Consider the following 13821-nt stretch of genomic DNA (forward strand, 5'->3'; position numbering starts at 1 on the left):
CCTATGGGGGCGAGAAGATCTTGGACAAAGCAGGCAGACATAAAGATGCTAGATGACCTCCAGCCTTTTTCTATTTATGTATCACCTTTTCTTGGAAAAAATGACAACTCATGTTCTTTGTCATTCATTGTCCCTCAATCCTCATCCTTCTCTTCCCTAATTGTCACACACTTTTGCTGAAAATCACAAAGTTTCATATTATGCATGGTGCTTATCCACAATATAGAAGCATTTAGTTTTAAAAAATATATATCTATTTTAGAGACAGGGGAAGGGAGAGAGGGAGAGAAACATCAATGTCTGGTTGTCTCTTGTGTGCCCCCAACTGGGGACCTGGCCCACAACCCAGGAATGTGCCCTGACTGGGAATTGAATCAGTGACCCTTTGGTTCATAGACCAGTGCTCAACCCACTGAACCACACCAGGCAGGGCAAAAGCATGTAGCATTTTTATGAGTCATTAATCTTTGGTCTTATTTTTACCAGAAATCAAAAACATGTCTTAATTTAACAGAAAATTATTTGATTCTGAGTCAGCAATAATGTACTTCATCCTCCAGACTTATATAAAAAGGCTTGCTGGTGGTAGTAAACAAAACATCCTCTTGATACTCACTATCCTTAGAAATAGAATGGCAGTGTTCATTCACTAAGTTGCCACAGACAAGCAGTTAGAGATTGGAAGCAGCGGCAGACCTAGTGACGGCCACAGATATGCCTAGCAGTAAATATCAATACTCTTCCCCTAACATCTACCTTTGCTGGCCAGAAACAGACCGAGGACTGCGAAGTGGAGGCTCTTCTAATTTGAATGCTACATGTGTAATTGAGGCCATGGAATGATTGACGTATATCTCTGAGAACCTTACCAATGGCACATGGAAAACAAAGAAACCTTCTTTGCTTGTCCTAAACCATCTCTGGAAGCCCTTGCTCAGTTCAATGGGAGCACTTAGGTCAAACAAACACAAAATTAAGAAAACATTCAAAGAACTGGTGGGTGGCAGAGCAGTTGGAAGGATTGGAAAGGGCTCAGTATTTGCTTTATTTCCTCTGAGCTCATTACTTGCTCTGAGCAGGTTAGCCAGGAGGGAAGATAAACACTATTTAGTTAATAAGCCCCGTAAGAACCCCACAGAATGTCTTTTCTGATTTACCATTGTATGGCTGGAAAATATCCTCTTTGCTTGTATTTTTTTCCCAACCAACTTTGAAGCTGATGGATAATTTTGAGTGCAAATGAATGGCAAGAGTTTGTTTTTTCACATCCTTCTCAGGTTAATGTGAAATGTGTGTGAGACACGTTATGGGAAAAGGGCATATTAGTTGGGCTTCATCTCTTAATGCAATTTTAGATCAAGTGGAAATGTTTCCTGACTCAATATTTGCAGCCTAAAACTGATTTTTAAAAAATTTCCAGTTTGGAGAGTTAAAAAGCAGGAAGGAGTGTGTCTGTACTTTTTGGTACTGCAATGCCCCAGATTGACCCTCATGATTCATTCACCAGCTCTGGTTCCTACCAAACAAATAAAATCCCTTTAAGAGCTGGTTAAAAACCATACTTGGATAAACTGGGTAAACTAATTCTCTTCATATGGCTGAGCAACAGGGCATCTTTTATTTATGCACCTTAATAACAAATGCAAATGTTCTGATTCAGTTAATCTTAAAACATATATGGGAGTAGAGATGAGAAGGTAAGGACAAGGAAAAAGAAAGGGAGGATAAAAGAGGAAGATACTGTAGGGTTTTCATTTAAAATTAATAAACAAATTAAAAAATAACTATGTCATTAGGTAGTTGAATGGATAAGAAAACAAGACCCATATATATGCTGCCTCCAAGAGACACATCTCAGGTCGCAAGATATGCACAGACTCAGAGTAAAGGGATGGAAAAAGATATTTCATGAAAATTGAAAGGAAAAAAGAGCTGAGGTACCAGTACTTATATACAACAAAATAGACTTTAAAACCAAGGCTATAGTAAGCGACAAAGAAGGATACTACATAATAATAAAGGGAACAACCCAACAAGAAGATATAACCCAGGTAAACATTTAGGCACCCAATATAGGAACACCTAAATATGTGAAGCAAATCTTGGACATAAAGAGAGAGATTGACAGAAATACAGTTATAATCAGGGATTTTAACACCCCATTGACTTCAATGGATAGATCTTTCAGATAGGAAATCAACAAGGAGACAGCAAGCTTAAATGACGCACTAGATCAAATGCATTTCATTGATATCTTCAGAGCATTTCACCTCAAAGCAGCAGAATATACATACTTTTCAGGTACACATGGAATATTTTATAGGATAGACCACATGTTAGGATACAGAACAAGTCTCAATAAATTTAAGAAGATTGAAAGCATATCAAGCATCTCCCCTGACCACAATGCTATGACATTAGAAATCAATCACAAAAATAACACAGAAAAACACACAAACACATGGAAGCTAAATAAGATGTTATTAAACAATGAATTTCTCAATGATGAGATCAAGGAAGAAATTAAAATATATCTTGAAACAAATGAAAATGAGGACACAACAACCCAAAATCTGTGGGACACTGGAAAAGCAATCCGAAGAAGGAAATTCATAGCATTACAGGCCTATCTCAAAAACAAGAAAGGCTCAAACAAACAGTCTAACTTTACACTTAAGGAACTTGAAAACCAACACAAACAAAGCCAAAAGTGACTAGAAGGAAGGAAATAATAAAAGTCAGAGCAGAAATAAATGAAATAAGTCTAAAAAAAAGATACAAAAGGTCAGTGAATCCAATAGCTGGTTCTTTGAAAAGATAAACAAGATTGACAAACCTTTACCCAGACCCATAAAGAAAAAAAGAGAGAGGACCCAAATAAAGAAGATCAGAAATGAAAGAGGAGAAATAACAACTGACACCAAAGGAATACCAAAAAATTGTAAGAAAATATTATGAACAACTATATGCCAACAAACTGGACAACCTGGATGAAATGGGTAAATTCCTAGAAACATACAATCTTCCAAAGCTAAGTCAGGAAGTATCAGAGAATTTGAATAGACAGATTACACCTAGTAAAATATAAAAAATCCCCACAAACAAATCCTGGACCAGATGACTTCACAGGTGAATTTTAATGAACGTTCTGAGAAGAACTAGGACCTCTACTTCTCAAACTATTCCATAAAATTAAAGAGGAGGAATGGTTCCCAACCTCATTTTATGAGGTAATTATTATTCTAATTAAAAAACCAGATAAAGACACTATAAAGAAAGTTATAGGTCAATATCCTTGATGAACATAGACGCTAATATCCTCATCAAAATATTAGCAAACTGAATACAAAAATGCGTTAAAAAGGTCATAGAGCATGATCAAGTGGGATTTATTCTGGGAATGCAAGGTTGGTACAACATTCACAAATTAATAAATGTGATTCACCACATAAACAAAATGAAGGATAAAAACTACATGATCATATCAATAGTTGCAGAAAAAGCTTTAGATAAAACCCAGCACCCATTCATGATCAAAACTCTCAGCAAAGTGAGATTAGAGGAAACATACTAAAACATAGACAAACCCACTGCCAGCATCATACTCAACAGGCAAAAATGACAAGTGTTCCCCTTAAGATCAGGAACAAGACAGAAATGTCCACTTTCACCTTTCTTATTCAGCGTAGTACTGAAGGTCCTAGCCACAGCAATCAGAAAAGAAAAATAAGAGGCATCCAAATTGGAAAGGAAGAGTAAAACTGTCATTATTTTCAGATGATACGATACTGTACACAGAGAACCCCAAATAGCTGACCAAGAAACTACTAGAACTGATAAATGAATTCAGCAAAGTAGCAGGATGCAAAATTAATATCCAGGAATCAGTTGCATTTTTATATGCCAATAATGAACTAACAAAAAGGAAAGTTAAGAAAACAACCCCATTCACAACTGCATCAAAAAGAATAACATGTCTTGGAATAAACCTAACCAAGGATGTAAAAGACCAGTACTTGGAAAACTATAAGACCCTGAAGAAAGAAATTAAAGAAGATACAAATAAGTGGGAGCACATACTGTGTTCATGGATAGGAAGAATTAACATCATTGAAATGTCCATACTACCCAAAGCAATCTATAGATTCAAGGCAATTCCTATCAGGATTCCAATGATGTCTTATACAGAACTAGAACAAATATTTCAAAAATTTATATGGAACCACAAATTGCCCCACATAGCAACAGCAATCCTGAGAAAGCAGAACAAAGTTGGAGGAATCACACTACCTAATATCAAACTATACTATAAGGCCATAGTAAACAAAACAGCATGTTACTGGAATAAAATCAGAAACATAGATCAATGGAACAAAATAGAGAGCCCAGATATAAACCCACACCTTTATAGTCAATTAATATTAGACAAGGAGTAAGCACATACAATGGGCTAAAGATAGTTTATTCAATAAATGGTCTAGGGAAAATTGGACAGCTAAGTGCAGAAAAATGAAAATAGACCACCTTTTTACATCACACACAATAGTAAATTCAAAATGGATCAAAGACTTAAATGTTAGGCCTGAAACCATAAATCCTAGAAGAAAACACAGGCAGCAAAATCTTGGACATTGCTCATAGAAACTTTTTATTGAATATATCTCCCCAGGCAAGAGAATCCAAAGGAAAAAAAAAAAAAAAAAAAACAAATAGGACTACATCAAACTAAAATGTTTTTGCACAGCAAAGGAAATCGTCAACAAAATAAGAAGGCAACCCAAAGAATGGGAGAACATATTCACCAATACATCACAAAATTTGTAAAGTACTTACAAAAGTCAACACCAAAAAAACACCCAATTAAAAAAAAATGGGCAAAGGGCCTGAATAGACAGTTCTCCAAAGAGAGCATACAGATGGCCAATAAACATATGGAAAGATGCTAAACTCACTGATCATCAGAGAAATGCAAATTAAAACCACAGTGAGATACCATCTCATACCTCTCAGAATGTCTGACATCAATAAATCAACAAACAACAGGTTCTGGTGAGGATGTGGAGAAAGGGTAGGCAACCCTTATGCACTGTTGGTGGAATGCAGACTGGTGCAGCCACTATGGAAAGAAGTATGGAGATACCTCAAAAAATTAAAAATGAATCTGCCCTATGACCCTGCAATCTCACTTGTGGGAATATATCTGAAGGAACCCAAAACAATTAATTCATAGGAACGTAAGCACCCCTATGTTCATTGCAGCATTATTTACAATCACCAAGAAGATATGGAAGCAGCCCAAGTGTCTGTCAGTAGATGAGTGGATAAAACAGCTATGGGACATTTACACAATGGAGTGCTACTTGTCCATAAAAAGGAAGAAACTTTTACCCTTTGCAACAGTATGGGTGGATCTGGAGAACATTATGCTAAGTGAAATAAGCCAGTCAGAGAAAAACAAACACCATGTGATTTCATTCATATGTGGAATCTAATGAACAAACTGAACTAACAAGGAAAACAGGGACAGACTCATAGAGGGAGAGCAGATGACAGCTGTGGTGGGGGCAGGGGTAGGAGGAGGAGGGACTGAGCAAAAAGGAAAAAGGACTCCTGGACATGGACAACAGTGTGGTGATTGCAGGGGAGAATATAAACAGACTAAAAGGTAATGGAAAAATAGTACAATATAAATTAACTTTAAAAGATTTAAAAAATAAAAGAAAACTGAGACTTACTTCCTCAACCCTAAAAAAAAAGTAACTATGTGGTGAGAAGTAGGAAGTGTAAAATGTTTTATATTTCAAAAAGGGAATTACTATATTCATTGTCCATGAGGCATTAAACTATGTACATTGAAAGCTTTTGTCTGAGCCATCTGCACTCCCTGGTCCCCAACATAGCTGACAATGGGTTTTGGTTAAAAGGATGGTAGAAGTTAGAGCCAATAGAGTGAACTTTATCTCTATATGGTAATATCTCACCAGTACAAAACCTATTTCTTTGTGAGCAAGTAAAGTTTTAAAATAAGAGACTTAACCTACGAATTCTGTTCTCTCCATCACTGTTAGTCAGTCAGTCACTACTAAATTCACTATCTCTAAAATTGGATGACATCACTAGTAATTGTAGCTGACTCTAAAGCAATCTTTATGTTTCAGTAAAATTTTTGTGAGTGTTTTACCAATTACATGACTAGTTTTAATACTAAATATTGAACTTTGGAATATTAGACAAAAGTATAAAAAATGTGTGGCTGTTTCTTGTTGATTTTTTCCACTTCAGTGCATTTTTCAACTGTACAAAATTATTAACAAGGAAGAATTGTGGCAAACATTACATTGAATAAACGAGAGTCCCTCAGTGAGTATAGTATTTGGAAATAATAATTGATCATTTTGTTGCCTATTTGGGGCATGAAATATCATTTAAACAAAGGCTTATTCATGTTAATGGAAAACACCATAATGCATGTTTTTACCTAATGGTTCACTCTCCCAAACAAATAGAAACAAAGAAGCAAAACCAATTTAATACACACACCACATGTTAGAGAGCAAAGCTATAGGACCCAGCAAACCAAATAAATGAATGTTATTCTTGGATCACCAAAGAGTTCATAACAGGCATACTTCAAAAACATTGTCGCCAGAACTTTGGTACTTAAGAAGAACTTGGAATTGGAAATAGATTATAACACCTGCAAATAGTAGTAGGTAACCTAATAAATGAAGTGAACAGCACCTAGCCAGGTGGAGGAAGGAGCATAGGACAGAGACAAAGCAAGAAGGGAGCTGCAAAGAAAAGAGAATGAAAGAATGAGAGGAAATTAGATTAGAATAGATTCTTGCTTCTAGTCACATCTAAGTAGCTGTCACACTTTCTTAGAAGGATAGATTAGAAATTCATAACAGAACCCACAACATGTTATAGTTTGCCACACAGAGACATTAGGTAATTATACAGTAAATTATGGCCTGAGCAGCACACCATTAATGCTCTTGTGGAATCTGTGCCAAAACCTTCAAGAATATCCACATTTTTAAGCAGAAACGTAGCTGTACAAGCTCCTGGCTTTTCCATGAATCACATTAATTAAAGAGGTTGCATAGTATTTTACCATACACAAATTATGTTTTTAGTTTTCATTGTAGTTTTCTCATTCGTTTTGTTATGCCATGAGATTTTTGTGAATGGAAGAATGGGAAATAAGCTAAAAACCATCCTGAGGAGCACACTTGACAGAGTCTTGCTTACCTGCTTTGCAGGGTCTGTTATTCTGATGGCCCCCCCTAGCAAAATCCAATGACCATGTCATAAAGTCTCATGATGCTCTTGAGTAATAAATAATCTCAATATCCAGTTCCAAAGTTCCAAAGACTCCTCGTGGTTTTCATATGACAATATGAAGTCAGTTCTCAAAAATATTATTGTGTTGTCTTTATAAGGCTCTGATTTAAGGAACTCAGATTGTATTGCTTCTAGATGTCAACTTGGCAGTAGTCTCTCAAACATTTTTCACATTATCAATTCTAATTTATTCTCATGGGTCTGCTCAAAATTTAACTCTAAGAATGCTTGTGATATTGTTGAAAATAATATAGAAAAATCAGAAGGAAAAAACCTAAATGTCCCCCATGGTCAAACCAATTATGCTACATTTGTTCAATTTAATATATACATTCCATAAATAAAATTTTAATAAAACTTTCTTAACAGCCTAGAACATTTTCATGAATGATATGATTACCTTTGAGTGCTGGGCTTATTAGAGATAATTATTTGTTGCCTATGTGATTTTCCATATTATCTACTATAAAAATATATGACTATGTAGTTAAAAGGTAAAAGAGATTAACAAAAATTCTAGTTTTCCAGAATGTGCAGATGAGTGGGACAATATCTGTCATAGAATGTTTCTTTAATACAGTTAATTCTTCTATTCTTTTTTTAATTTATTTTTTATTTTTTTAATGTGTTTTATTGATTATAATATTACATTTGTGCCAATTTCCCTTCCCTATGCTCCCCTCCACCCGGTGGCCCCCCTCCCTCCAGTTGTCCCCCCCTTTTAGATCATGTCCATTAGTTGTGCATACAGTTCTTCTCAACCTCTCTCTGTCTATTCCATTCCCTCCTACCATGATCCTTAATTCCTATATCATCTCCCTCCCTCTCCCCATTCCCCCTCCCTGTTGACCTCCCCCCAATATGTTCCCCGTACCTATAGTTCTTTTTCCACTTTCGTTGCCTGTTTAGTTTGCCTTTGTTTCAATTCCCTAGCTTCTGTTGTTTCTTGTGATGCAGTTTTCATTTTAGATTTCATTGTCTTGATCCTCCTTTTTCTAAACCAGTCCCTTTAACATCTCATATAACAGTGGTTTGGATCTAATGAACTCTTTCAGTTTTATTTTGTCCTGGAAACACTTTCTCTGTCCTTCTATTCTGAATGACAATTTTGCTGGATAGAGTATTCGTGGTTGTAGGTTTTGGATTTTCATTACTTTGAATATTTCTTGCCAGTCCCTTCTTGCCTGCAGGGTCTCCCTTGAGAAGTCAGCTGATAGTCTAATTGGGACCCCTTTGTACATAATTCTTTTCTTCTCTCTTGCTGCTTTTAAGATTCTCTCTTTATCTTTAATTTTTGACATTTTGATTATAATGTGTTTTGGAGTGGTTCTCCCTGGGTCCAGTTTTTTTGGAACTCTCTGTGCTTCCTGGACCTGTAAGTCTATTTCCTTCCCCAAGTCTGGGAAGTTCTCCTTTATTATATTTTCACTCACTTTTTCAAGTTCTAGTTCATCTTCCTCGCTCTCTGGCAAACCAATGATTCTTATGTTGGGCCTTTTATAGCTGTCCCAGAGGTTTCTGATCCTCTCATCGTTGCTTCCCATTTCCTCCCCCTGCATTGGTTGACTGCTTGTTCCTTCTCCATATTCCAGTTTGTTGAAATGAACTCTGGATTTTTTTTCCTCACCATCTGTCTCGTATGTGGTTTTGTTCCTTTCGTTATGAGTGTTTTTCGCTTCTTTCTCATCTTTTTCCAGATCTTTTGTTAATTCTGTAAGCCACCTGATAACAATGGCCCAGAACTGAGCCTCTGACAGGTTTCTTATCTGTTCATCTGCCAGGTTCTCCATCTGTTGCCTGGTGAGCTGTGCCACCGGGATTTCTACAGTTGTCTGCCTCATTTTGACAGATGCGTTTTGTTTTCTTGGGCCGGCTGTAGGGGGCAGTGCCTGTGTACTCGTAAAGACCCAGCGACCGGCGCCGTTTGGCAACCTTTCTTGCTGTGCCGTGGTGCTTTGTCGTCACAACCCAGCGACCGGGGCCTATCCGCGACCTATTTCGCAGCCCTGTGGCGCTTTCTTTGGGGGTGGGGGTCCAAGATGGATTCATACAGTTATTCCGCTAGGAGACCGGGATCCGTCTTCCCGCCCCCCTGGGCCTCACTGTTCAAGGCGATGTGGTGGCTGCTTTCCCCAGCGTTGGGGTCGCGAGCTGCCGGGGGTTCGAATGCAGCCGGGATTGTTCTCCCCGCTGCTGTCCCAGGTGCGACCGCAAACAGCGCCGCCCCCTTTCGCTCTTACCTGCCCAAAGGGCGCCGCTGGTTTATAACTTCATATGTTGGGCTTCCGTGTAGTTTTATTTTCTGGAATTTCTAGTTATCCTTTGTTTTGAAGTAGTTGTATTCCTCTCTAGTTGTAGAGGGAGACCTAGCGCGTCCGTCTAAGCCTCCATCTTGGCCGGAAGTCCTAATTCTTCTATTCTTCTCTGCAGGTAACATGTTATATTAGTAATTTCATAGTGTAAAATGCAGATTCTCAGGTATGCTGAGTCAGAAACTCTGGAGGTAGAGACTGGTCAGCATTTGTCAAGCAGAATCGACGTAGGGAAAGAGTTTATGCAATACAAACACATCCAATGACTCTAGATTTCTGTATTGAGAAAAGTGCTCTGTGAAGTAAATTATAACTGATTTGAAAAAGTGGAGCTCCTAAGAATGAAGGCCTCACCCTAAGCAAAAACGAGGGATCATTTACTCTATTCTCCTTTCTATGCTTTTTGCCTTCTTTCAGGTTACAATGTCAGTGAATCCTTCTCTGCTATTTGAGTCTGATATCAGCAATTTATAACAGTGTAAATTTATTTCCAACTTCATTACTTCTATTGGGAATATTTGTGTTTTCAGCCTCATCTCTACTTGAGACATGACATTACAGGTTTCAACAAGCAGATGATGGTTGTGAATGCTAAGGGGAAGGGGAAGAAGGCTTTATACTCATTTGAAATCAGCTAGGAGAATAACTAATGAACTTCCAGCTTTTTGATAATTCCAGTTTTAAATCCTAGATACAAGGATCGATTAATTATGGAATATCCTGGGAGTTCAGGACTTGAAACACTTGTTTTGAAGCTGTTTCGAAGCTTTCCCAGAAGGTCAATGAAGTACAGACATTAATCTGAACCTTGAGCTCTAAGAGACTTGTTTATGGGAGTAATTATGTAGGGGAGACGTGCTGAGCATCCAGAACCTACATTTCAAGGCAGTCTTGTATTTTCTTCTCATGCTTAAATATGCAGCAATTCTCCGAAAAATTTGTTCCTTCGGAAAATTGCCATCAAGTGGAAAGTAAAACAAATATAATCTAAAACTTTGCAGGATATTCCTTTCCTAACTGCCCTCCTCCAAATTACATTTCTATTTCCTAGGAGAAAAATTCTATTCAACAAACATTTGTGTAACACTCACTGCGTGTCATTCCCTGTCCTCAATAGTTTGTGCTTTTAATGTGTTTTATTCTCATGCCAATGCTCCGTGTTAAGTGCGGTATTATCCTATAGGAAAGTAAGGCATTGGTACATTTTCTAAGGTCGGTTTCTGGTAATTGGGGAGATGGGATTTGAATTTATGCAGTCTAGCTGCCAGAGTCCCTCTTTAGGCACTATATTATGTGGTCTCTCACACTACTACACTTCTATTTTTTCAATTAAAAGTAAAGTCACTGAATCATCAGAGTAGGCTAGAATATGCTGTGGCAGTTAATGACCTCAAAAATCTCAGTGGCTTGCAACCTCAAATGTTTAGTTCATTTTCTTGCTTCTGGTACTTTGCAGGGTGGCTGCAACTCTGTTTCATGTTTTCACCACTTTGGGGCCTAGGTTGACAGAGCAGCTTTTATCTGGGATCTTCCCCGATCATCGTGGCAGAAGAAAAGGAGACATAGAAAACCACATGTTGGTGCTTATAGTTCTTCTGGGAAATAATTTATGCTAACTTTCTTCCATCCATATTTCACTGGCCAAATAATGTCACATGACAAATCCTGTCATTAATGGGACTGGAAATAAAATCTTTTCCCAAGGAAGGGTATCACACATTTGTGAGCAATGTATCACAGTCCCAATCACTTATGATCATTTTAATGGTATATTTGTTGTTATTATTATTATTCTTTCTTATTCAACTTTAAGCCCTACAGCTTTGTTATTCACACTTTTTTATTCATTACATTTATTGGGGTGACATTAGTTAATAAGATTATATAGGTTTCCAGTGTGCATTTCTATGATACATGATGGGTATATTGCACGGTGTGACTAATAACCAAAGACAAATCATCTTCTGTCACCATGTATTTGGCCCCCTTTACCCTTTACTACCCCCATCCCCTTTCCTCTGGTAACCACCATACTGTTGTCTGTGTCTATAAGTTTGACTGATTTATTTCACTTAGCATAATATTCTCAAGGCCCATTCATGTTGTCACAAAAGGCAGTATTTCATTTTTCTGGTGGCTGAGTAGTATTCCATTGTATACATGTACCACACTTCTTTATCCAGTTATCTACCAAAGGACACTTGGGTTATTTCCATGTCTTGGCCACCGTGAATGATACCTCAATGAACACAGGAGCACATATATCTTTGTAAATAAATGCTTTTAAATATTTTGGTAGATACCCAGAAGAGGGATTGCTGGGTCATATGGTAATTCTGTTTTTAATTTTTTGAGAAAGCTCCATATACTTTTTCATAGTGGCTATACCAATTTACATTTCCACCAGCAATGAATGAGGATCCCTTTTTCTCTGCAAGCTCTCCAACACTTGTTAATACTTGTCTTGTTGGTAACAGTCGTTCTATTAGGTGTGAGGAGGTATTTCATTGTAGTTTTGATTTGCATTTTCTAATAGCTAGTGAAGTTGAGTATCTTTTCATATATCAGTTGGCCATTTGTATGTCTTCCTGGGAGGACTGTTCAGATCCTCTGCCTATTTTTTAATTGGGTTGTTTGTTTAGTGTTGAGTTGTATAAGTTCTTTATATATTTTGGATATTAACCCATTGTCAGAGCTGTTGTTTGCAAATATCATCTCCCATTCGGTTGGTTGCCTTTTTGTTTTGTTGGCATTTTCTTTTGTTGTACAGAAGTTTTTTAGTTTGATATAGTCCCACTCATTTATTTTTGCTTTTACTTTCCTTGCCTTTGGGGTCGAATTCATAAAATGTTCTCTACAGTCATGGTCCATAAGCTTAGTACCTATATTTTCTTCTACATAATTTATTGTTTCAGATCTTATATTTAGGTCTTTGATCCATTTAGAATTAATTTTTGTACATGGGAACAAACCACAGTCTAGTTTCATTCTTTTGCATGTGACTTTCCAATTTTTCCAGCATCATTTATTGAAGAGGCTTTCTTTTCCCCATTGCATGCTTTTGGCTCCTTTGTCAAAAATTATTTGCTCATATACATGTGGTTTTATTTCTGGGCTCTCAATTCTGTTCCATTGATCTGTTTTTTTTTTTTTTTTTTTCCTACCAATACCATGCTATTGGTTATTATTGCTCTGTAGTATAATTTGAAGTGAGGTAGTGTGATACCTCTGGCTTCATTCTTTATTCTCAGGATTTCTCTATTCACCGCTTCACATTCAGTGCCATATAGTATTTGGTACCTAGTAGGCACACCACATATATGCTGAATGGGTGAATAAATGCACATACTTATTGATTGCCAGTGGTGGGTTTGGTAAAAGTACAAACTTTGGTATCAGACAAACAATAAACTCCAGTTGCAATTCTGCCCTTAAATTACTGTGGAATATGGCAATTTTGTTTTAATAAGCCTCAGTTTTCTCATCTTTAAAATGAGGATAATAATATTGCTTAACACATAGGGCTGTTACAATGATTTAGTGTCATAATGTTTGCGAAAAGTGACCAAGATAACTATTCTTTGTTCGCTGCGTATTACCTAATTTAATACTTCATCAAATACAAGATACACTGTGATTCTATGAACAAGGAAAGAAGAGAGTTGTCAATTAAACAATTATAAAATATCTCCCTTCAAGGTGGATTCAGTTTCAAAGATGTGCATTTTTAGAATTAATGACATTTATGAACTAGAAATTAAAAAGCTTATACAAATACTTTTGTGTGAATGAACTTGTTGATATATGAATAGCCAAATTATACCAGAGACAGGCATTTTTCTCTGTCTCTACTGTGTCAGACATTGAGTTGCTTATGCAATAGCCATGCCCCAACCCTTGACTTCCCCTTTCTGGAAAAATCCTGATTATGTTTTGGTGTTTACACTGTACCCAGAGAGAGATAAACTGTATTTTGTAGTCTCAGGGAATTAATCATGTTTAATTCAATCATGGTCTCATTCCCTTTGCTAGTGATTGGTTTGAAACAAGTTTTGTGGCCTAATTCTAGCAAATTGGACCTGAGAAGAAGTCTCCCTTTACCTTGTGGGAAAATTTTTCTTCCTAATTAAAATACCTTCATATGAGAAAATATCTTTCTTCT

This window comes from Furipterus horrens, unplaced genomic scaffold (assembly GCF_987537825.1).
Source record: "Furipterus horrens unplaced genomic scaffold, mFurHor1.1.pri manual_scaffold_5, whole genome shotgun sequence".
Taxonomy (NCBI): domain Eukaryota; kingdom Metazoa; phylum Chordata; class Mammalia; order Chiroptera; family Furipteridae; genus Furipterus; species Furipterus horrens.